Here is a 25,823-nt window from a genome sequence, read left to right as displayed (position 1 = left end):
TTGAACCCGGCAGTTTCCCAGCTCATAGCTCACGCTGTCAACCGCTATGCCACGCTGTCTCTCAAACAGTGTCCAGAAATAATAGTTGGTATGGAAACTACTTGGGTTTATGAGGAATAGGACATCCTGCCTCTAATTCTAAAAGGGTTCCTTTGAAGACTATAGTTCTATGGTTATTTAATCCAGTAAAAAGGCTTTAATCAAATCAAAGCCATTCATTAGTGGTGGCCTGTTCCATGGCTTTGGTTTTCCTTGGCCAAGTCTGATCTTTTTTAATGACAATATTCATTTCTGTTTTTTAAAGAAGTCGTCAGAAGCGGAATACATATATCCTTAAATGTGTGACCTTTTGCTAAATTCTGTGGATCCTTCCCCACCCCCTCTCATTTTGTTTGCCCAGAAAATTGAAGGCTGGAGCAGTTGCTAAGGTCCTTTGAAACACCCTGTCATATTTTTATTTGATTAATTATCTGCACACGAGAGAGAAAATATTTGCCAATTGACCTCCCTGGAGGGATATGATGATTAATGTTTGCTAAACACACTGAAAGGAAAATGTGCTTAGAAACCAATGGGCTTACTAACTCCTTGTGGCAAGGGAGGTGTTTCGGAGGTGGGTGGATGGTGAGGGCTGGGCCTCTGAACTGAGGAGAGATAATAGAAGCAGAATTGTAGAGTTGGAAGGGAACTCCAAAGGTCATCTAGTCCAACCCCCTGCGATGCAGGAATCACAACTAAAGAATCCCTGGCAGGCTGGCATCCAAGCTCTCTTTAAAAACCTTCCACTGCTGAACAGCTCTTGCTGTCAGACAGTCCTTCCTGATGTTTTGTCGGAATCTCATTTGAATCATTTGGTTTGTGTCCTCTACTCTGGAGCAGCAGAAAACCAGCTTGCTGTGCCCTCCATGTGACAGCTCTTCAAATACAATCATACCTCGGGTTACAGACGCTTCGGGTTGCGCGATTTCGGGTTGCACACTGCGCCAAACCCGGAAGCACCGGAATGGGTTACTTCCGGGTTTTGGTGCTTGCAAATGCGCAGAAGTGCTAAATCGTGCTTTGCACATGCGCAGAAGCTCCGAATCGTGACCCACACATGGGCAGACCAAGGTCCATAGCAAGGTCGAAAGGGGAACCTTAAAGGGTGGGTGGGTGGGGAAACCTTACCAGCTGAGCAGACCCAAAGAGGGAAATCCCAGGGCCGCGCTTGCCTTAAATGAGGCAAGCCACGCCACCAGAGCCGGCCGATAGGGTGGCTCGGGGAATGACGCGGCCCCGAGGATTCCCCTGTTCGCGCGGGGGTTGAAGCCGGCTCCCGTGTGTGTGTTGGGGGCGTGAGCCCGCAACACCACCTCCTTCTTATGTCGGAAGTGGCTTTACGTCAAAAGACAAACTCATACCTAGCAAAGGATGACTTTATCTGGATTTGACTGCATTCTGGGACTTATTATTGATTGCTCCATTGTGCTTCTGTGGAATCACGATCTGGGTGGTGATGTGGTCTAAACCACTGAGCCTCTTGGGCTTGCCTATTGGAAGGTCGGCAGGTCGAATCCCTGCGACGGGGTGAGCTCCCATTGCCCTGTCCCAGCTCCTGCCAACCTAGCAGTTCAAAAGCACGTCAAACTACAAGTAGATCAATAGGTACCACTGCGGCTGGAAGGTAAACGCCGTTTCCGTGTGCTCTGGTTTCCGTCACGGTGTCCCGTTGCACCAGAAGCGGTTTAGTCCTGCTGGCCACGTGACCCGGAAAGCTGTCTGTGGACGAATGCCAGCTCCCTCGCAACCCCATAGTCGCCTTTGATTGGACTTAACCGTCCAGGGGTCCTTTACCTTTACTGAAATATACTCGGAGTCGAGTGTGGATTTCATGCTCTTTATTCAGCTCATAGTAGCGAGGAATGAAAGTTCCCCCACAATATCTGCTTTATGTACATTATTTACACAATGGGCCGCACGTGATTGGCTAATTCCGGGATTCTCCTGTAGACCAATCAGGTTGCGGATTCACTTCCACCTGGAGCTGGATTGGGTGGCTCCTGCAGACCAATCATACTGCTGCATTCTGAATCCTATTGTTCTAGGACCAATCAGACTGCTGCATTTTGGATCCTATTCAACTCAGTACATAACATTTACCTTATTCATAGCATAGTTTTTATCTCTCTGCAAGAACCATTTCTCTGCTAATTGCACATTTCTTCAAAACCCAATAAAAACCATTTAGTTTAACTCAACAGAAGGGATTATCCAGGGACATGAGCTTTTCAAGGTCTGATAGTCATTTTGCATCCTCTTGCCTCACAGAACCCCCAGGCAATCCTGCCACCCCCAGCAGGTGCCACCACCCACTTTGCAAATGAGTACTTTAACACTTCCTTGCAAGGAAGGTGCTCCACCCTTGGCCTGTTTTGAGCTCCCTTTCTTCCCCAGAATCAGCGTGTTGTATCAAATATGGTGAAGTGTTCTGCGGCACCTGACAACCTAACCATTTTGTTACGGCACGAACTTCTGGGATCTTCAGCTCACTGCTGGTGCCTGGGTGACTGTTTTTATCCAAATAATCATCATCATAATAATGTCCAGTAGCACCTTAGAGGCCAACTAAGTTTGTTCTGGGTATAAGCTTTCGTGGGCATGCACACTTCTTCAGAGACCTCCTTCTTCAGAATTTGTGCATGCACACAAAAGCTTATACCCAGAATAAACTTAATTGGTCTCTAGTGGCCGGGTGGCGCTGTGGGTTAAATCACAGAGCCTAGGACTTGCCGATCAGAAGGTCAGTGGTTCAAATCTCTGCAACGGGGTGAGCTCCCATTGCTCGGTCCCTGCTCCTGCCCACCTAGCAGTTCGAAAGCACGTCAAAGTGCAAATAGATAAATAGGTACCGCTCCGGCGGGAAGGTAAACAGCGTTTCCGTGTGCTGCTCTGGTTTGCCAGAAGCGGCTTAGTCATGCTAGCCACATGACCCGGAAGCTGAACGCCGGCTCCCTCGGCCAGTAAAGCGAGATGAGCGTCACAACCCCAGAGTCGGCCACGACTGGACCTAATGGTCAGGGCTCCCTTTACCTTTACCTAATGTGCTGCTGGACAGTTTTTTTTTATTTATTTCCACTGCATCAGACCAACATGGCTATCTACCTGAATCTGTTTTTATCCAGTACATGCTACATAAAATGCCAAGGGATGGGTGATGGAGGGGGGGGGGGCTGCCACAGTCTTGAAATAATAATAATAATAATAATAATAATAATAATAATAATAATAATATTTTTTATTTATACCCTGCCCTCCCTGGCCAGAGCCGGGCTCAGGGCGGCTAACACCAGTAAAATTACAGTAAAAACATAATAGGAAAAAAACCCACCAATTTAAAATACAGGTTAAAATGCAATTTAAAAGGCAGCCTCATTTTAAAAGTAGCCCCTAGATCAAAACCATAAGGGGAGGGCAACATAAGGGTCAGACCGAGTCCAAACCAAAGGCCAGGCAGAACAGCTCTGTCTTGCAGGCCCTGCGGAAAGATGTCAAGTCCCGCAGGGCCCTAGTCTCTTGGGACAGAGCGTTCCACCAAGTCGGGGCCAGCACAGAAAAGGCCCTGGCTCTAGTTGAGACCAAGCTAACCACCTTGCAACCTCCAAAGTGTTGTCATTTGTGGACCTTAAGGTCCTCCGCGGGGCATACCAGCAGAGGCTGTCTCGTAGGTATGTGGGTCCTAGGACAGCTTTCTGCAGGTTCTTGAGCAAAGATCAGAGCAGCCGAATTGGCTTGGCGCAGCTGCAATGGGGTGCAGAGTGGCACAGCGCAACAGAAAAAGGATGGCTAACTGGGAAGCTGGCTAACAATCTTTGGCACGCCTGTTTCTTAGAGAGAGTTCAGCTGTTGCATCTGAGGCATGAAATTTCAGTCTCACTTAACTGCTAGAGAAAGTGGGGGGAGAGAGATTATTTCTTCCAGCTCGCTCGTTGCACTTGGCAGCCAGGCGGGATTCTACGATTAATCGGAGGCCTTTGAGCTGGGAGTGGCTGGCTTTTGATTAAGACCCCTCTGTGAAAAGCTTTGCCTGAGTGCAAGAACACTTCATGCTGTTCCGCAGCATGCTGTGGTCACCTCACCCTCGATTTGCAAGTGCAAATTTCACTCCACGGTCTGTGGGATTTATTATACGAGGATTAAGGATTTCTCCGCGGTCAAATTATTGCATGTCTGTTTCATAACATTTCTACGCTGCTTGGTTGCAGCCCCTTCCTGAAAGGAGTTTAGAATCATAGAATCGAAGACTTGGAGGGTCACGCAGTCCCACCCCCTGCAATGCTTGTGTTCTTGAAATTAAACCGCAACCAATCCCACAACTTTGTGAATGAGCAGGGACTTGGCGACTCTTCTGGCACAACTTTTGTTTTTTTTTTCCTTCCAAAATTTTTATTGGTTTTCACAGTATTATAAACACACAAACAAACACACAAGGCAAACAAACAAAACAAACATAAATCATAGCCTTATTAAAAATTACAGTTATTAACTTTGTTAAGCGACTTCCTCGCTTCCCCTTGGTTGAATTTCATTGCATGTCCTTTTAACGGTTTTCCAAATCCCAATTTTTATGAAATTTAACTTAAACATTAACATCCTTAAATCTTTACCTTATAGAATTAAACATATTAATTCATCACTTAACATAAATAAAATCCTAAGCCCATTAAGTATCCGCAAGCTATTTCCAGTTAGTTTAACTTAACAAATTTAACTAAATAATCATTAAATATATTCCATTCTTCCTGATACTCCTCCTCCTTCTGGTCGCGGACTCTTCCAGTCAGGTCGGCTAGCTCCGAAAAATCCATCATCTTCATCTGCCTTTCTTCTATTGTTGGTAATTCTTGGGTTTTCCACTTTTTAGCTAACAAAATACGAGCAGCAGTTGTGGCATACAAAAATAATTTAACATCTTTCTTGGGCAATTCCAAACCTGTTATTCCAAGAAGAAAGGCTTCTGGTTTCTTTATAAATATATATTTCAACATTTTTTTCAATTCATTATAAATCTTTTCCCAGAAGTCTTTCACCTTGGGACAGGTCCACCACATATGATAAAAGGTTCCTTCCTTTTCTTTACATTTCTTCTGGCACAACTTTTGAAGGACGCAAAGGCAAGCCACTTATTTCCTTCTGATCACAAGCGCTTAAGGTCTTTGTGGTCCTGGAATCAGGCACTACCCACTGAAAGTTGGCTGCAGGATGGCGAAGGTGGCGCGTGCCGGTCTCAATGGAGACATTGCACTCTTTTGCTGACTCCCTTCCCTTCCGTTTCTGTGCCTCTTCTCTTGTTCCCTGCCTTTCTTTTCAATCTTGTTTCTTGAACAAGGTCCGTGGCAATTAGAGTCAATTATCTCTTAGCGATGAGCTGCTTTTCAGATCACAGGAAAACACCGCGCCAGGCAAGGCAGTTTGTTTGCAAGCCAATTAAAAGCGCCGCCTGGTTCATGTTCTCATTTTAATCAGCTTACAGCGGAGTATACCTAGGCACTTCAGGTCCTTGTTTTAATTAGCTGACGGTGGAGCCAAACCGTTTTGCAAATGATACAAGCAAGCCCATCCTGCCCGACTTAAATCAGAGCTCCTTACAAGGTTCCCACTCCTTTTCATCCAGATTAACATTATTTGCTACACCTGAGGTCCTTGTTCTCTCAGTTGCAGCTCTTGCAAGATGCTCAGTGATAAGCATTGCTAAATCTAAACCTGCTTGGTAGAAAATCAGCAGCCAGTGCCGATCTCTGAGCTAGTATATGTTAGTAAGAGGGCTGTCTTGTTGTCTGTAGGGATGAGTGAACCTCTCAGTTTCTCATTTTGTGAATCTTAACTTCCATTCCCAACATTTCTGAATCAGCTGAGGATCTTTTTTTAAAGTCCTCACGAACATTCGCCAGCCTTTTGGTGCGAATTTCTCCGACCGCACGCATTTCCAAGTGAAATTTTGTCCAAAATGAACTTTCTGCAACACAGATTTCTCCAACGTGATGCACTTTTTTGCACGTTAGTTTCACTAATGTATGCATTTATGTGCACGAGTTATTAAAGCATTTTGACGCGCACTACTTGGCTGGAGAACGGCATTGCAAATTTCTGAAGAGTGGCTCCGCGTTCCGTTCCACGTGTCGTTTTAGAACAATGTGAACTTGGGAGGCTGGCCTTTAAATGTGAACAGAAATGAAACCCTCCCCTGTTCTAGGGTGCAGGGTGGGAGTTTTTTCCTTTCCGCCCGCCCCACACGTGGAAAGGCCCCACGTGGAAGCCTGTACTGGCCTGGCCTTGAGATGTCAACTCAACAGGTGTTGCACATGGTGTGTTTACTGCTCTTTTGTCCTGCTCTGTGAGATGGCGTCAGGAGGACGGGGACATCAATGTGTCATCCTGGTCCCTGGAAACTGAACCCGAGAGAGAGAGAGAGAGATGCAGAGATAAGTCAAGGCTGTTTCATTCTTGGATTTACGAGCATCATCATTTCAAGGTCAGAGAGCAACGCTCATGAAACCCCAGGTGACAAAACCAATAGAAAGAAGACCCACCTGGCCTTTGATTTAATTAACACAGGCATGCCTTGCTTCTCCCAGGTCGGTTTTATGACCGACGTGCCGATTCATGCCCCGTTCACTTTGCCTCCTCTTGGAAGACGGGTTTCCCTGGACAAAATTGGCAGGTTTTGAACAATACACAAGCGATTTTCTTCCTCTACTGCTTTTCAGAGGATCCTCGTATGTTGGAGTGCAATAAAGAACAGCAAATAAGCTTTTCAGGCAGATCAGGTGGCAGGTACACAACTTCCGAGGGCCGTGTTCCTGCAGCTCCTCCGAGTTCTGGGAGTTTTCCTTTGGAGAAAAGTTAAAGCGTTTGAGGGAGGCCTGTGCTTGCAGACAGGGATGCTTCTGAATCCCAGTTGCTGGAAATCTCAGGAGAAGGCATGTGTGCTCGGATCCCGCTGGCGGGTTTCCCATAATGGACATCGGGTTAAACGTAAAAGGTAAAGGACCCCTGAGGGATGCGGGTGGCGCTGTGGGTTAAACCACTGAGCCTCATGGGCTTGCTGATCAGAAGGTCGGTGGTTCGAATCCCCACGACAGGGTGAGCTCCCATTGTTCGGTCCCTGCTCCTGCCAACCTAGCAGTTCGAAAGCGCATCAAAGTGCAAGTAGATAAATAGGTACCACTCCGGCGGGAAGGTAAACAGCATTTCCGTGCGCTGCTCTGGTTCGCCAGAAGCGGCTTAGTCCTGCTGGCCACATGACCCAGAAGCTGGACGCCGGCTCCCTCAGCCAGTAAAGCGAGATGAGCACCACAACCCCAGAGTCAGCCACGACTGGACCTAATGGTCAGGGGTCGCTTTTAAAGGACCCCTGGACAGTTAAGTCCAGTCAAAGGTGACTATGGGGTTGTGGCGCTCATCTCGCTTTCAGGCTGAGGGAGACGGCGTTTGTACACAGACAGCTTTCCAGGTCATGTGGCCAGCAGGACTAAACCGCTTCTGGTGCAACAGGACACCGTGATGGATACCAGAGAGCATGGAAACGCCGTTTACCTTCCCGCCACAGCGGTACCTATTTATCTACTTGCACTGGTGTGCTTTCGAACTGCTAGGTTGGCAGGAGCTGGGACAGAGCAATGGGAGCTCACCCCGTCACCGGGATTCAAACCGGCAACCTTCCAATCAGCAAGCCCCAGAGGCTCAGTGGTTTAACCCACAACGCCACCCACGTCTTTTACCTTTGCATTGGGTTAACCTCTATGAGGTTAGGATGCTAGACTATATGGCCTGCTGCCCTGGTCCTGCAGGCTCGTCTAATGTTCTTAATGAAGTGTCTTCATGTATGTATGTGTCAGGGTGAGCATGATCCAAACAGGCACCAGGGGTAAAGGGCAGAGATTCTGATGCAGCAGGAGACCCTTGGCTGGCAGAGGGTGGTAGAGCGAGAGAGCAAAGACCCCAAGCAGTTTTGCGATGGGGGTATAAGGACAGCAATTGTGCCTCGCCTGACACATCATCTGGCCTTTCAGACATTTTGCAAAGCTGGTCCAACATCCAAGTAGGTTATTAATATTTAGATCTGGCCTTGGCTTTGCTAAATCACACACACACACATGCCTGCAATTCTGGGCATGGAGCAGGATTTTTGCAGGCTGCACAGCAGGACGTCAAAGTAGGATGATACCCTCGAGAGGAGAGGATTAGAGGACTTCCCCTGACCTTGGCAAAGGGGCCTCTGGAGCGACACAATGAAATTTGGTAAGGGCAAGTGGGAAAGTATTGTGTGTGGGGAGACTCAAGCGCTGCTAGGGAGGAGGGGAGGCTCATAGGCAGAGGCAGCAATGCGGTGCAGTGGTTAGAGCCTGATCTACTTATTTATTGCACAAAATTCACATACCGCTCAGTTGTAGGAAACCTCACAGAGTTTTTCCCTCTGCGCACTATCCAACATTATGTATGTTTTCAGGTGCTCTTTTTTGGTTAGAGAACCGCCTTGCAAAATCTGGAAAAGCGCAAATTTTGAAGGATAGCTCTGACCCGATGCATATATTTGTTTTCTTGAAGATGCTCTGGTCAGGCAGGTTCCAGTTAAGATGCAAGTGGAATTCCCTCCAACCCAAATTGCTTTTTAAAATAGAATTTCAAAATATTAATGGACACCAAAAGGAAAAAGCAAGTGCCTCGGGTGTAGGAAAACTAAAGTAAATTGAAACCATTAGGATCTATGAGCTCATTAAAAAACACACCAATTTTTTAAAAAAAATCTATTTTCAGTATTAGGAACTGATGGTGAACCAGGCAAATTATAATACACTTACCATTAATGTTGCAGCATTTTGCTTATTGCATTTGCTTGCTTACTTTCTGTGCCACAGGGTCTGGGTGGTGGGCACTCATCGCAATAATGCTTTAACTCTCTGTACAAGCAAATCCATGCCATAAATTAGGGGTACTGTCAGGAGCTGGAATCAAGCATAGGTCAGCAATCCAAGGTGTCAGTGAAATTAACTCTTTATTCAAGAAACCAAAACAGGCCTAGCGATCCCACCAGCTCTTCCCAGTAGGTCTTGCTCCAACAGGCCAGTTGCGAGGACTGAAGCTCCTCCAATCTCTAAGGCTCCAGGGTTCTTCCCAAGCAGTTGCAAGCCCACATCTGCTCTGCCTTCTTCCTTTCTCTGTGAGCTCCTGGAGACCCTGCTTGTCACCTAAAGGTAAAGGTAAAGGACCCCTGGATGGTTAAGTCCAGCCAAAGGCGACTATGGGAGTGGGTGGCACTGTGGTCTAAACCACGAGCCCCATGGGCTTGCTTATCGGAAGGCCTGCTGTTTTATGTCCTTATACCCCCATCGCAAACCTGCTTGGGGTCTTCGTTCTCTAGTTCCATCACCCACTGCCAGCCAAGAGTCTCCTGCTGAATCAGAATCTCTGCCCTTTCCCCCTGAGAGCCAGTGTGGTGTAGCGGTTAAGAGCGGTAGACTCGTAATCTGGGGAACCAGGTTCGCGTCTCCGCTCCTCCACATGCAGCTGGTGGGTGACCTTGGGCTAGTCATACTTCTCTGAAGTCTCTCAGCCTCACTCACCTCACAAAGTGTTTGTTGTGGGGGAGGAAGGGAAAGGAGATTGTTAACCCCTTTGAGACTCCTATGGGTAGGGATAAAGCAGGATATCAAATCCAAACTCTTCTTCTTCTGGTGCCTGTTTGGATCATGCACACCCCGACACATACATACATGAAGCCACTTTATTACGAACATTAGACGAGCCTGCAGGACCAGGGCAGCAGACCATGTAGCCTAGCATCCTATCCTCACAGTGGTTAACCCGATGCAAAGGTAAAAGACGTGGGTGGCGCTGTGGTCTAAACCACCGAGACTCTTGGGCTTGCCGATTGGAAGGTTGCCTGTTCGAATCCAGGTGATGGGCTGAGCTCCCATTGCTCAGTCCCTGCTCCTGCCAACCTAGTAGTTCAAAAGCACACCAGTGCAAGTAGATAAATAGGTACCATTGTGGCGGAAAGGTAAACGATGTTTCCGTGCGCTCTGGTTTCCGTCATGGTGTCCCATTATGCCAGAAGCATTTGTGTGATAATCTTTTCAGCAAGGCTGTTTTGCCAAATTGTGCTCTACCATTGGTCTATATCAAGAAAATCCAAGGTTTCCCGAGTGCAAAGATGCTCTGTCAGCATCGAAAGACAGCGGCGCCTAGTGGCACCGCCTCCTCCGCACGACTGGGAAGGGTTCAGAATGGAAGCTGCCGGTCACCCAGGTTGCAAAGGAGCAGTTTATTTTAAGAGCATTTGCTGTGACTCCTTTCTTTTTTTAATCCCTCGTAGCATCTATAGTGGTGTTGCTGACACAGGATGGAACTTTGCTCTAAAACAAGCCTCTGCTGATTTTTTATTATTATTTATAAATAACCCCCTTTTTTTTAATGCTTAAAAAAACCCCAAGTATAGCGCGATAACAACAGCTGTGATATAGAATCATAGGATCATGGAATCTAAGAGTTGGAAGGTACCCAAAGGACATCTAGTCCAACCCCCTTCAATGCAGGAATATCCTAATGGAACCAAAGGAGGGAGGGAATAAAATGGCCCACCTTAAATGGGTCAAATAGCAATGGAGAACAGCATGAAAAAGAAAATGTTTTAGTTAAAATAACACAATGCAATGCACAAGTTTCATTGAGGATGTGCTCAGAATCCGATTCTGAATAAGTTGCAAAAGGAGTTGACCTTTAATATTGTGGGGGGAGAATCAGGCCAGGGGATGCTATTTTTTTTTCTCCAGAAAAAGAGGCTACTCTGCATATTCTCAGCTTTTGCAGTTCTGAAAGCTGGCAGGCACCTGAGAAATTGAAATTGAGAATTGAAATACTTTCTTGTCACTTGTACAACTTGTATACAGTGAGATTACACAAGCACACCCTCACCCAGCTCTCTTAGTCTTAATTCCCCTCGTTTACTGACGCACACCCACCAAACCCGAAAGTCAGGAAACCCCTCTTGCAAGAACCCAAGAACAATTCTCTCCTCCTGAGGCTTGCAGCAACGAACTGGGATTCAGCAGCTGCCAGCTGTGAAGGCAGAGCTGACTAGTAGTAGCCACCGATAGCTCTCTCGTCCTCCACGAATTTCTCCAGTCCTCTAAAAGCCACCCATGTTGGTGGCCTTCACTGTGTCCTGTGGGAAGGAGTTCCATAGTTTAACTGTGTGATGATGATGATGATACTACTACTACTACTATTACTACTACTAATAATTTATTATTTATACCCCGCCAATCTGGCTGGGCTTCTCCAGCCACTCTGGGCAGCTTCCAACAAAACACTAAAATACAATAACCTATTAAACATTAAAAGCTTCCCTAAACAGGGCTGCCTTCAGATGTCTTCTAAAAGTTTGGTAGTTATTTTTCTCTTTGACATCTGGTGGGAGGGCGTTCCACAGGGCGGGTGCCACCACCGAGAAGGCCCTCTGCCTGGTTCCCTGTAACTTGGCTTCTTGCAGGGAGGGAACCGCCAGAAGGCCCTTGGCGCTGGACCTCAGTGTCCGGGCACTCAGGGCTGATTTCCTTCAGAATGGATAGATTTGATCTTCTTGCAGTCCATGGGACTCTCAAGAGTCTCCTCCAGCACCAGAATTCAAAAGCATCCATTCTTCTGCGATCAGCCTTCTTTATGGTCCAGCTCTCACTTCCATACATCACTACTGGGAAAACCATAGCTTGAACTATACGGACCTTTGTTGGCAAGGTGATGTATAAGTTATTGTATTTTAGTGTTCTGTTGGAAGCCACCCAGAGTGGCTGGTGAAACCCAGCCAGATGTGCAGGGTATAAATAAATTATTATTATTATTATTATTAGGTGCCAAAATGTCCTGGGCTGGCTAGCCCGCTGCTTCACTCGGCAAAACTTGCCCTGTTCAATACAACACCCGTTTTGCATTTGCAAGAACTCAATCTTTTCATGTGGCAGCACCTGCCCTTTGGAACTCCCTGCCTCTTGAGCTCAAGTAGGCACCTTCATTGCATTCTTTTCTCATTATTATTATTATTATTATTAGTAGTAGTAGTATTACTATCTAGTTGAGCATCCTGTTCTTGCAGTGGCCACCCAGAAACCCGCAGGGAGGATCTCTTTTTCTCCTCCTGCAGTTTACAGCAACTGGGCCATGGAAGAAGAGCGTGGCTACATCATCTTCTTCTTCTTTTCCTGCTCCTTCCTCTGAAACCCTCCTTCCCTCTGGCTGGTGAAAACAAGCTGCTTCTGGGGAGGGAGGTTGTGGTCACTGGAGGGGGGGAAAGCATTTTTCCCTCCAGGCCTGGGTGTGGGGAAGGGGAGGGAAGAAGACGGAGCGCTCTCTCTCTCTCTCTCTCTCTCTCTCTCTCTCTCTCTCTCTCTCTCTCTCCTTCTGCCTTGATCCTCTGCTGGAAGGACTTGGCTGTGCCTGGCCAGGCGCCAAGGAGAAAGCAGAAAAAAGCAGAGAAATTGCCTGATTCTGTCGGCACAAACACTCCCTTTGGCTGGCGGCAGCATTTTCCATGACACCATCAGCTCCGATGGAGGGCTGAGGTCCCTCCCAGCTGAGCAGCAGCAGAGATCTGGGGGGGGGGGGGGGGGAGGCAGGCAAGGATGACAAATTTGACCTGACAGGTCTGGATGCTGGCTGGACCTTCCTGGGATACAGCCGGCCATTTCTCCCTTTCTTGTAACGCCGGATCTTGCAGAGAAGAAGCTGAATGTGGGCAGGGTCAGGACAGATGAGACTTCTTTTATATATATATATAAAGGTAAAGGGACCCCTGACCATTAGGTCCAGCTCCTGCCAACCTAGCAGTTCGAAAGCAAGCCAGTGCAATTAGATAAATAGGTACCGCTGTGGCGGGAAGGTAAATGGCGTTTCCGTGCTCTCTGGTGTCCATCATGGTGTCCCATTGTGCCAGAAGCGGTTTAGTCCTGCTGGCCACATGAGCTGGAAAGCTGTCTGTGGACAAACACCAGCTCCCTTGGCCTGAAAGCAAGTGCCGCAACCCCATAGTCACCTTTGACTGGACTTAACTGTCCAGGGGTCCTTTAAAAGGGACCCCTGACCATTAGGTCCAGTCGTGGCTGACTCTGGGGTTGCAGCGCTCATCTCGCTTTATTGGCCGAGGGAGCCGGCGTACAGCTTCCGGGTCATGTGGCCAGCATGACTAAGCCACTTCTGGCGAACCAGAGCAGTGCACGGAAACGCCATTTACCTTCCCGCCGGAGCGGTACCTATTTATCTACTTGCACTTTGATGCGCTTTCGAACTGCTAGGTTGGCAGGAGCAGGGACCGAGCAACAGGAGCTCACCCCGTCACGGGGATTCGAACCGCCGACCTTCTGATTGGCAAGCCCAAGAGGCTCTGTGGTGTAACCCACAGCGCCACCCGCGTCTCTCAGGCATAGTAAAGGTAAAGGGTCCCCTGGTCCAGTCGCGGACGACTCTGCAGTTGCGGTGCTCATCTCGCCTTATTGGCCGAGGGAGCCGGCGTACAGCTTCCGGGTCATGTGGCCAGCATGACTAAGCCACTTCAGGCGAACCAGAGCAGCGCACAGAAACACTGTTTACCTCCCCGCCAGATCAGTACCTATTGATCTACTTGCACTTTGACGTGATTTTGAACTGCTAGGTTGGCAGGAGCAGGGACCAAGCAACGGGAGCTCACCCCGTCGCGGGGATTCGAACCGCTGACCTTCTGATAGGCAAGCCCTAGGCTCTGTGGTTTAACCTACAGTGCCACCCACGTCCCATAATATATATATATATATATATATATATATATATATATGTATGTTTTTCAACATATAATTTTCAACAGTAATTAAACCTACTTTTGCATCTTATGCAGTTTTTTGGACTTCCATCAATCCTGTCTGAAAATTTTCCAATCTAATCTCTTAGTGTGCATTTCTTATCTTCCCTATTACATTTCAAACTCATAACCAATATCTCTATCTTTTTCTACTTTGTAACACTTCGTATACAGTGGTACCTCGGGTTAATTACTTAATTCATTCTGGAGGTCCGTTCTTAACCTGAAACTGTTCTTAACCTGAAGCACCACTTTAGCTAATGGGGCCTCCTGCTGCTGCTGCGCCGCCGGAGCACGATTTCTGTTCTCATCCTGAAGCAAAGTTCTTAACCTGAAGCATTATTTCTGGGTTAGCAGAGCCTGTAACCTGAAGCGTATGTAACCTGAAGCATATGTAACCTGAGGTACCACTGTATTTCTCCTTACAAAACTTCTTATAGTCCTACTAACGTAATTTGTTGATTACAGCTGCTTTTCAAAGAATTCATGTACTTCTTCCAATCTTCTGCGAATCTCTGGTCCCGCAGGTTTCGAATCCTTCCTGTCATTTTGTCCAATTCTGCACAGTCCATTAATTTCGTCTGCCATTCTTCTTTCGTCGGAATTTCTTCTTGCTTCCACTTCTGGGCTAACAATACTCTTGCTGCAGTTGTTGCATATAAAAACAGTTTGACATCTTGTCTATTAACGTCTTGGTCTATAATACCAAGTAAAAAGGCTTCTGTTGTTTTTAAAAAAATGTATATTTCAACATCCTTTTCATCTCATTATACAGGACAGATGAGACTTCTTATTCGCACAGCGCATAGATAACCTGTGGAACTCCCTCCCACAAGGGGCAGCCATGGCCACCACCTGGGATTGCTTTAAAAGAAGGTTAGGCAAATTCATGTAGGAGAATGAAGCTCATTTGATGGCTCCGATCTCTCAGAGGCAGTGATGCTTCTGGAACCAATTGTTGGAAACATACTCTCCAACAATTTCTCCAGTGAAAATGGGGGGGGGGGCGGTTTCTATTCAACAGTAACAATAACAATAATAAATCTAGGTTCAAAATGGTTCAGACTTGCATGTGTGGTCAGCTGGGAAGCAGGTAAAAGAAAGAGGAGGCAGAAGGAAGTACAGTTGGACCTTGGAAGTCGAACGGAATCCGTTCCGGAAGTCTATTTGACGTCCATAATGCAGCCTCTGATTGGCTGCAGGAAGCTGCTGCAGCCAATCGGAAGCCGCAGAAGCCATGCCAGACGTTTGGCTTCTGAAAATTGTTCAGAAACCAGAACACTCACTTCCGGGTTTCAATTGTTCGGGGGCTGATTTGTTTGGGAGCCAAGGCGTTTGAGATCCAAGGCACGACTTGAATATAGCTTCATGCCAAGGCAGGCAAAGGAAGTGATCTCATAGAGTTCTCTCTGGCAGATTTTACAGGAAAGCTCTGTGACCCATCATCCCCGTCATGTGCCTAATAATAATAATAATAATAATAATAATCTATTACTTACACCCTACCCATCTGACTAGGTTGCTCCAGCCACCCTGGGCTGCTTCCAACATATATAAAAACAGAATAAAACATTAAACATTAAAAAAACAAAAACCTTCCCTATCCAGGGCTGCCTTCAGATGTCTTCTAAAGGTTGTATAGCTACTTATCTCCTTAGCTCGGGATTCAGATTGTTGTTGTTGTTTAGTCGTGTCCGACTCTTCATGACCCCCTGGACCAGAGCACGCCAGGCACTCCTGTCTTCCACTGCCTCCCGCAGTTGGGTCAAACTCATGCTGGTAGCTTCGAGAACACTGACCCACCATCTCGTCCTCTGTCGTCCCCTTCTCCCTGTGCCCTCCATCTTTCCCAATATCAGGGTCTTTTCCAGGGAGTCTTCTCTTCTCATGAGGTGGCCAAAGTCTTGGAGCCTCAGCTTCAGGATCTGTCCTTCCAGTGAGCACCCAGGGCTGATTTCCTTCAGAATGGATCGGTTGGATCTTCTTGCAGTCCATGGGACTCTCAAGAGTCTCCTCCAGCACCAGAATTCAAAAGCATCAATTCTTCGGCCATCAGCCTTCTTTATGGTCCAGCTCTCACTTCCATACATCACTACTGGGAAAACCAGAGCTTTAACTATACGGACCTTTGTCGGCAAGGTGATGCCCTCCAGCATTTTTCTGATGAAGATAGGGATGTCCGAAGGAAAAACGAGACATTCCATGATCAAATCAGAAACTGAGGTGGCTTCTGTAAATCTGGGTCTGTCCCTGGAAAATAGGGACACTTGGAGAGTCTGGGGGAATGTGCTGAAATGCTCTTTGTGGGTTTGTGGTTGGCCACAGTGAGAACAGGATGCTGGACCAAGATGGACCATTGGCCTGATCCAGCACCCTCTCCTTACACACTAAAACCAGCTTTTGCAAACTTGGTGAAACTCGTGGTCCTCTTTTGCCTTCTCTTTTTGGTGACATCTAGCTGGCCACCCTTAGCTTGGGCTCAGCGCTGGAACACGCGGAGCCTTGCTGCGGAAAGGGTTCCTCTGAGTGCATGCAGACTTCATGTCTCCCAAGCATTCTCTCTTTGGAGACCTTGCCCTTCCAAACCGAGTCTGGGACAGGTTAATAATAATAATAATAATAATAATAATAATAATAATAATAATTTATTATCCATACCCCACCCATCTGGCTGGGTTTCCCCAGCCACTCTGGGCGGCTTCCAACACAATACAGTGGTACCTCTGGTTAAGTACATAATTCGTTCCGGAGGTCCGTACTTAACCTGAAACTGTTCTTAACCTGAAGCACCACTTTAGCTAATGGGGCCTCCTGCTGCTGCCAGGCCGCCGGAGCCCGATTTCTGTTCTCACCCTGAAGCAAAATTCATAACCTGAAGCACTATTTCTGGGTTAGCGCAGTCTGTAACCTGAAGCATATGTAACCTGAAGAGTATGTAACCTGAAGCGTATGTAACCCGAGGTACCACTGTATTAAAATACAGTAATGCATCAAACATTAAAAGCTTCCCTAAACAGGGCTGCCTTCAGATGTCTTCTAAAGGTCTGGTAGTTGTTGTTCTCTTTGACATCTGATGGGAGGGCGTTCCACAGGGCGGGCGCCACCACCGAGAAGGCCCTCTGCCTGGTTCCCTGTAGCTTTGCTTCTCGCAGGGAGGGAACCACCAGAAGGCCCTCGGCGCTGGACCTCAGCGTCCGGGCAGAACGATGGGGGTGGAGACGCTCCTGCAGGTATACTGGACCAAGGCCGTTTAGGGCTTTAAAGGTCAGCACCAACACTTTGAATTGTGCTTGGAAATGTTGCAGAGATACAGCCAGGAGCAAAGCGCACACAAGCAAACACACAATGTCGTCCCTTTGCATCTGACTTTCCAAATGCCCAGGCAGAGAACAGCTGGGTCTCTAGGGCCGAGTGTCCTAAATCTCTCCTGTCAGAGGCCTTGGCTTCCTGCCCCCTCCTCTCAGGGAAATGAGGGATTAGTCAGGAATCCGGTGTTCCACTGCCTGGATTACCAGGCTGCCTGCTGCTCCCTCCCCTGTGTGGCAAAAGTCCCCAGCCCTTCCCATTTCCACTTCATTGCTGGGGTCCACAGACCCTCCTTTCTGGCAACTGGCCCCAGCTGCTGAGGTGCCCCAAATAATTCATAAATGACCTTCATCCAAACACTCAGGGCTCATCTAGCCTCCTGCTTGCCTCTCACCCCTTCCCCCTGTGGAAACCTGATTTTACCACCGAATCGGTGCAAATGTCGTAGAATTGTAGAGTTGGAAGGGAAGCAATGTCGATCTGTGTGCAGAAGGCACAGAATATGCTGTGATTCCTGCATCGCTGGGGGTTGGACTAGATGACCCTTGGCTGTCCCTTCCTACTCTACACTTCTACCATTTATGATTTCCTTTTGCGCTGCTGCTTTCCCCTATTGTTTACCGCTGAATTGGAACAAACACTGATCTATAGTAACCCCAGTCAAGCAGAACTATGAACCAGGGAAGTTTTTAACGTTTGATGTTTTATTGTGTTTGTAATGTTCTGTTGGAAACCACAGAGCCTAGGACTTGCCGATCAGAAGGTCGGCGGTTCGAATCCCCGCGACAGGGTGAGCTCCCGTTGCTCTGTACCTGCTCCTGCCAACCTAGCAGTTTGAAAGCACGTCAAAGTGCAAGTAGATAAATAGGCACCACTCCGGCGGGAAGGTAAACGGTGTTTCCGTGCGCTGCTCTGGTTCGCCAGAAGCAGCTTAGTCTTGCTGGCCACGTGACCCGGAAGCTGTACGCCGGCTCCCTCGGCCAGTAAAGCGAGATGAGTGCCGCAACCTCAGAGTTGTCAGCGACTGGACCTAATGGTCAGGGGTCCCTTTAACAGCCACTACATCATCCTCAAGCTACTACTACTACTACAACTAATTTATTATTTATACCCCGCCCATCTGGCTGGGTTTCCCCAGCCACTCTGGGCGGCTTCCAACAAAGACCAAAAATACACTAAAATGTCACGCATTAAAAACTTCCCTGAACAGGGCTGACTTCAGATGTCTTCTAAAAGTCAGATAGTTCTTTATTTCCTTGACATCTGGTGGAAGGGCGTTCCACAGGGTGGGCGCCACCTCCGAGAAGGCCCTCTGCCTGGTTCCCTGTAACTTGGCTTCTTGCAGTGAGGGAACCACCAGAAGGCCCTCGGCGCTGGACCTCAGCGTCTGGGCAGAACGATGGGGGTGGAGACGCTCCTTCAGGTATACTATGGTTTCTCCCCCTGCTTTCTCCATGCCATGTACAATTTTACCGTGTTCTATTGTTGGACTACAGAGGGTTGGACTAGATGACCCCTGATGTCCCTTCCAGCACTACAGTTCTAGGATTCCTGGCAGGCCATCTCGTGGGTGCACTTTGGCTGTGCCGGCCAGAGTTGCTGCCGTGTTCACACAAGACAAATCCAGCTGTTTCAACAGCTGGGTTGATATCTGCAGCCAGAAGCCCACCCACAGTGCGATGCTTAAGACCCAGAGGAGCTGGGGTGGGGGTCTCCTCTTCCGCCTCCGCTGACTCCTCTTCCGTTGCCGGATCCTTCTCGGCGGAGACTTTAGCACGTGAGCCCCTTTCCTTATTAATAGCATATGCTCTATTTTCTCCCCCTGAGTTGTGAGGTTTCGGTGCCACTTTGAGGGTAAACAGTTCTTTGGAGAAAACGCTAACGAAGGGTGACAGCTGGGGACGAGAACCGGGAGAAAATAAAATAATAGGAATGTCAGCAATGTAAGGTCAGCTGGCCTAGCAAGCACCAGGCAGATTGTTGCAATCCACCGGGCAGCAGAACTCATCCCTCTTGGTTTGATAAAGCACAGCAAGAAAACGAGCGTCAAAAAAAGAGATTTTTGCGAAGCTATTGCATCATGCCAAAGCAGGGGCACAATATTTTTTGGGGAGGGTGGGGTAGATCTTGGATGTCTGAGATCACAGCACGTGATTATGACTCCCGGCATTTCAGAGAATGGGAAGAGAGGAGTTCTAGTAAATGAGGCAATGCGCTGGCCAAACGTGTCAAAGGCACAATAGCTTTGCCCTCGCTCTGGCTCAGTTGCCAGGAAGGGAGGGAAGCTTGCCAACAGCCTTGGCCTTTTGTGTCCTCGTCCCCCGTCACTTTCTCCTCCCCATGCATAATTTCAGAAACCTCTAATACTCCTCCTAACTTTTGTTTTCTGAACGGAAAAGTCCCAAAGTTTTAGCCTGTCCTTGGAGCCGCAGTGCTCCACCTTCCTGATCATCTCTCTTCCTCCTTTGCAGCTTAATAATAATAATAATAATAATAATAATAATAATAATAATTTATTATTTATACCCTGCCCATCTGGCTGAATTTCCCCAGCCACTCTGGGCGGCTCCCAATCGAGTGTTAAAAACAATGCAGCATTAAATATTAAAAACTTCCCTAAACAGGGCTGCCTTCAGATGTCTTTTAAAGATAAGATAGCTGCTTATTTCCTTCACATCTGAAGGGAGGGCATTCCACAGGGCAGGTGCCACCACCGAGAAGGCCCTCTGTCTGGTTCCCTGTAACCTTGCAATGAGGGAACTGCCAGAATGCCCTCGGAGCTGGACCTCAGTGTCCAGGCTGAACGATGGCGGTGGAGACGCTCCTTCAGGTATACAGGGCCGAGGCTGTTTAGGGCTTTAAAGGTCAACACCAACACTTTGAATTGTGCTCAGAAACGTACTGGGAGCCAATGTAGATCTCTCAGGACTGGTGTTATGTGGTCCCGGCAGCCACTCCCAGTCACCAGTCTAGCTGCCGCATTCTGGATTAGTTGCAGTTTCCGGGTCACCTTCAAAGGTAGCCCCACGTAGAGCACATTGCAGTAGTCCAAGTGGGAGATAACCAGAGCATGCACCGCTCTGGTGAGACAGTCCGTGGACAGATAGGGTCTCAGCCTGCGCACCAGGTGGAGCTGGTAGACAGCCGCCCTGGACACAGAATTAACCTGCACTTCCATGGACATTTGTTGTAGGCCAAAAACATCTGGAGGGCCGAGGCTGAGGAAGCCTGCTCTGTGCCGAACCTCTCTGAACCAAATCCCCAAACTCTTGTGCTGAGATTCCCATTAACATCTCCTAGGAGTTTATTCTCCGGGGGGAAAAGAGCCTCGCCTGCCAGCTTTCTGTCTCTCTAATTCAAACAACATCCTTTGTTTGGATGGATGTTGTCGTCCAAAGCATGGTGAGATTCTGAGATGAAAGGAAGATGCTTTCTCTGAACCAAGTCGCGGTCATTCGTCTGCCAGGGAAAGATCAAGCTCTTGTTGATTTACTCTCCTGGGAAAAGATGCCCCGGCGAGGGACCTTTCTTCTGTCTTTTGACTTCATATCTATCCTGCACAGAAAAGGAGTCACTGTAACCCGAAGAAGGGGATGATTAGGAAGAGGCAATGTTTTGTCTTCATGCGCTGGGGGTGGATGTGGTAGCCAGGCTCCGTGAAGTTCCTCCGCCCATTGAGATCAATCACAGGGCAGACTTCACCTCCTTGTCTCTAGGAAAAAGCTTGCTCCAGGCCTGTGCTCAGCAGAGATGGGGAGACACTTACCGTATTTTTCGCACCATAGGACGCACCGGACAATAGGACGCACTTTGTTTTAGAGGGGGGAGAACAAGAAAAAAAAATTCTCCCCCTCTCTGCCCAGCGCCCCTTCAGTGAAGCGGCAGGAGGCGCTGCGCAGAGAGGGGGAGAACTTTCCCCCTCTTGTTTTCCCGCTCTAAAACAAGGTGCCGTTTAAGGTGCGTTCAGGCGGCTACCTTGGAAGCCTGGAGAGCGAGAGGGGTCAGTGTGCACTGACCCCTCTCGCTCTCCAGGCTTTAGGTTCCTTTCGACCTGCTCTTTGGGGCTGGCGGGGGGAAGCCCACCACCAGCCCCAAAGAGCAGGTCAGGGAGCAGCGGAAAGGCGCAGCGGAGAGGCTCCTGCCATAGCCGCGCGTCACCTCTCCAGCCGGGAGAGGGTCGCAGGGCTATGGCGTCTTCGCTCCATAGGACGTACACACATTTCCCCTTCATTTTTGAAGAGGAAAAAGTGCGTCCTATAGAGCAAAAAATACGGTAATCCATTGCCCCCAAAGAGCAAATGCACCCGTCCCTCTCCCAAAACAAGGTGGGCACATAATTGCATAAATATGCGCCTATGCTCACTTATACAACTAGATGCAAACTGAGAAATTGTCGCTGCAATTTAAATAGAAATGCGTATCGCCAAAGTGACTTGTACCACTCTCATTCTGCTGTCCAGCTGCTGACGATGGGTTTTAAGCCTGGTTCTCAAACATTTTCGCTCAGGGCCACTTTTTCAGAATAAAAACTTGCTCACACCACACTGAATTTTTTTATACAATGGAAAACAAAAAGAAGCAACTCTTAGCAGTGCTCGATTTATAACACAGAACACAAGTTCTTTATAATATGCTCATGGGACACCCGGAAAGTATTAAGCAATGCAGCTACATGAGAACGTGAATCCGCCCAAAATATAATTATAAATGAGCCTCTTAGATTTGTACCTGTATACAAAGTCAATGAGAGGCGTGAGGTTGCTTTTGCCAGGTAATCTCATTTACACGAGATCTAATCTGAGACAAACTCTCATCTCCTCACCAACACAAAGAAGGCCTTTTCTTTTCTGATCTTTCATAGAATTGTTGAGTTGGAAAGGACCCTGGGGGTCATCTAGTCCAACCCCCTGCAATGCATATTTGTCAGAGTTGAAAATCCCTGCTCACAACAAGACATGTCATGGAAAACTGTAGAAAAATACCCATTGCTCTTCAAGAGAGGCATGAATACGGTTCTGGTTGTGCGTGGATAGATGATAGATAGATAGATAGATAGATAGATAGATAGATGATAGATAGATAGATATAGATAGATAGACAGATAGATAGATGATAGATAGGTGATAGATAGATAGATAGATAGATAGATGATAGATAAATAATAGATGATAGATAGATGATAGATAGATGATGATAGATAGATAGATAGATAGATGATAGATAGATGATAGATAGATGATAGATAGATAGATGATAGATAAATAATAGATGATAGATAGATGATGATAGATAGCTAGATAGATAGATATAGATAGATAATAGATGATAGATGATAGATAGATAGATAGATAGATAGATATAGATATAGATAGACAGACAGATAGATAGATGATAGGTGATAGATAGATAGATAGATAGATAGATAGATAGATGATAGATAAATAATAGATGATAGATAGATGATAGATAGATGATGATAGATAGATAGATAGATAGATAGATAGATGATAGATAGATGATAGATAGATGATAGATAGATAGATGATAGATAAATAATAGATGATAGATGATGATAGATAGATAGATAGATAGATAGATAGATAGATAGATAGATATAGATAGATAGATAATAGATGATAGCTGGATAGATTTGATAGATAATGCTACAGTGAAATATTTAAATGTTTCTTTGATGGTCCTTGAATCTTCCTGCCATCTGTGTGGGCTCACTCTTCTTCTTTTTGGTGATCCCTCGTAGCTGAGTAAGATTGTCTTCCATAAACACGGTCTTAACAGTGGGTCCGTAAGTGACTGTGGAGGCCAATTCTGGATCCACACATCCTTCCACAGTGGGGACATTGGTTTCCAGGTGGGAGTTGTTCATGGTTTGGATTTGCCAAGTGTGCCTTCCTCTTAGCATATTTCTCCCTTAAGTCCTGAGTTTGAGTGTCTTCAAAGCCCATGACATCTTTGGGAAAGGCTGTTCTCCAACTGGAGCACTCGCAGGCCAGTGTTTCCCAGTTGTCAGTGCTTATACTACACTTTTTAAGATTTGCCTTGAGAGAGCCTTTAAACCTCTTTTGTTGACCACCAGCATTACGCTTTCCATTTTTAAGTTCAGAATAGAGTAGTTGCTTTGGAAGGCGATCATCAGGCATCCACACAACATGACCATTCCAACGAAGTTGATGTTGAAGAATCATTGCTTTGACACGGGTGATCTTTGCTTCTTCCAGTACACTGGCATTAGTTCGCCTGTCTTCATGTGTAAATTTTTTTGAAGACACCGTTGATGGAATCTTTTGAGGAGTTGGAGATGGTGTTTATAAGTGGTCCATGTTTCACAAGCGTACCTTTTTTAAAAAAATGATATTTATTGAATTTTTTTTTTTAAATTACAGAAAAAGACAAAGCAGAGAAAGAAAAAACAAAAAAGAAAAAGAAAACAAGCCACATCCAACAATACAAATTCAAAAAACAAAAATACACCACAAGCAGATAAAAATAAAACAATCATTCTCAAATCTTCAACTTTCATTACCTTCTTTCTTTGACCTCCTCCTCCTCCTCCCTTTTTTTGTATCCTGGTTAATAATTATCGCAGCAAATCCTTTGGATTTGCTGCGTACCTTCCTGTATGTTTGTGAAAGATGGACCACTTATAAACGCCACCGCCAACTCCTCAAAAGATTCCATCACCACACCCTTTGAGAACCATGGGCTTAGAGAAAAGGCCAGTGAAAGGTGAACTCTAGCAGTTTGGAAAATTATACATGCTCAAATCCTGCTTGCGGAAGAAGAGGGTGCTGTGCTAGACGCGCTGTGGGCCTGATCCTGATCTTAGCTTCTTAAGAATACGTAAAACATATGAGAAGGAAGAGCTCTCAGGTGATTTAGGGCAGCTTCCCCCATCCTGCTGCCTTTGAGATGTCACTGGGCCAGCGCTCACCGCGGACAGGCAGGATGACCAAGGACCAGGTGTGATGGGAATTCTGGTCCTACAACATCTGGAGTTTTTTGGGGGGACATCCATGAAGCCCCCTTCCCTTGCACCACCCTGGGGCTGCTTGTACAAACACACCCCTTCGAGATGTTTCTAAATGTAGCAATGGCCGTAGGCTTGAATGATTGTTTGTTTAGTTGTTTAGTCGTGTCCGCCTCTTCGTGACCCCCTGGACCAGAGCACGCCAGGCACTTCTGTCTTCCACTGCCTCCCGCAGTTTGGTCAAACTCATGCTAGTACCTTCAAGAACACTGTCCCACCATCTCGTCCTCTGTCGTCCCCTTCTCCTTGCGCCCTCCATCTTTCCCAACATCAGGGTCTTTTCCAGGGAGTCTTCTCTTCTCATGAGGTGGCCAAAGTCTTGAAGCCTCAGCTTCAGGATCTGCCCTTCCAGTGAGCACTCGGGGCTGATTTCCTTAAGAATCTTTGATCTTCTTGCAGTCCATGGGACTCTCAAGAGTCTCCTCCAGCACCAGAATTCAAAAGCATCCATTCTTTGGCGATCAGCCTTCTTTATGGTAGTGATGATCACTTCCATACATCACTACAGGGAAAACCATAGCTTTAAATATACGGACCTTTCTTGGCAAGGTGATGTCTCTGCTTTTTAAGATGCTGTCTAGGTTTGTCATTGCTTTTCTCCCAAGAAGCAGGCGTCTTTTAATTTCGTGACTGCATGATGGTAAAACAGGGAAAAGGAATGATCATATTCGTGGATATCTAACAATGCTTCCTTCATGGACTCTGCATAGAGTCTGTAAATATCAGCCTGCATCTTTCTGCATGTAAACAAAGTGGATGTTGGCACCATGCCCTGCTCGCTGACTTCCCAGAAACACCTGCCATTCCCGTCTCTTTATTTAGAGTGCCTTTTTATCCCACCTTTGCAACAAGGAGCTCACGGGTGGCACAAACTGTTCCCTCCGTCCTTTTTACCCTCAGAGCAACACTAGAAGGTAGCTTAGGGTGGGACACAGTGACATTTCCAAGGTCGTTGCGTGTGCGATGGGGGAAGGGCTCAGCAGCCTGGCAGAACACCTGCTTGCATGCAGAATAATAATAAATAATAATAATTTTTTATTTATACCCCGCCCTTCCCGGTTCAGAAAACCGGGCCCAGGGCGGCTAACAACAAATTTAAAACACTTAATTGATGCAACAAAAAACAGCATAAAATGCAGTATAAAATGTGAATAACAATAAATACAGAATTCAAAAATCAATTTAGGGGGGAAATCCATCCAATAAACATTAGATGATCACCAGGGCTAGCTGGCTAAATTAGTCCTATTTGGGCCAGCGAGGAGACCAGGGGAGAATTAGCTGTGGGATCCCAGAGCTTCATAAAAGGGGAGGGGGAGGGAAGGAAGGGGAATAAAAGATCAGACTAATTCAAATTGAAAGCCAGGCGGAATAGCTCTGTCTTACATGCCCGATGATAGGAGGTTGAATCCTGCAGGGCCCTGGTCTCATGGGACAGAGCGTTCCACCAGGTCGGAGCCACCACTGAGAAGGCCCTGGTGGAGGATAATCTGACTTCCTTAGGGCCTGGGACCTCTAAACTATGATTATTCATGGACCTTAAGGTCCTCTGTGGGGCAGACCAGGAGAGGCGGTCCTGTAAATACGAGGGCCCTAAGCCACAAAGGGCTT

General features: G+C 47.1%; 1 protein-coding gene and 1 long non-coding RNA gene across 3 annotated transcripts in view; one reads left to right on the top strand and one right to left on the bottom strand.

The window, feature by feature from the left end:
• LOC308474781 overlaps positions 1 to 14,505 on the bottom strand; it is a 163,223-nt gene extending 148,718 nt beyond the window's left edge. The window contains exon 1 of the long non-coding RNA XR_013984956.1: positions 14,085 to 14,505. This is a non-coding gene — a long non-coding RNA (uncharacterized lncRNA). The remainder of the gene's footprint in view (positions 1 to 14,084) is intronic.
• The window catches only part of KCNK3 (potassium two pore domain channel subfamily K member 3), a 101,880-nt gene that overhangs the window by 35,943 nt on the left and 40,114 nt on the right, over positions 1 to 25,823 (top strand). The gene's annotated exons all lie outside the window — the stretch shown is intronic.

This window comes from Podarcis pityusensis (genome assembly GCF_964106645.2).
Source record: "Podarcis pityusensis genome assembly, chromosome: 3".
In the NCBI taxonomy this organism is placed as follows: Eukaryota; Metazoa; Chordata; class Lepidosauria; order Squamata; family Lacertidae; genus Podarcis; species Podarcis pityusensis.
This window is presented reverse-complemented; position numbering and strand designations above follow the sequence as displayed.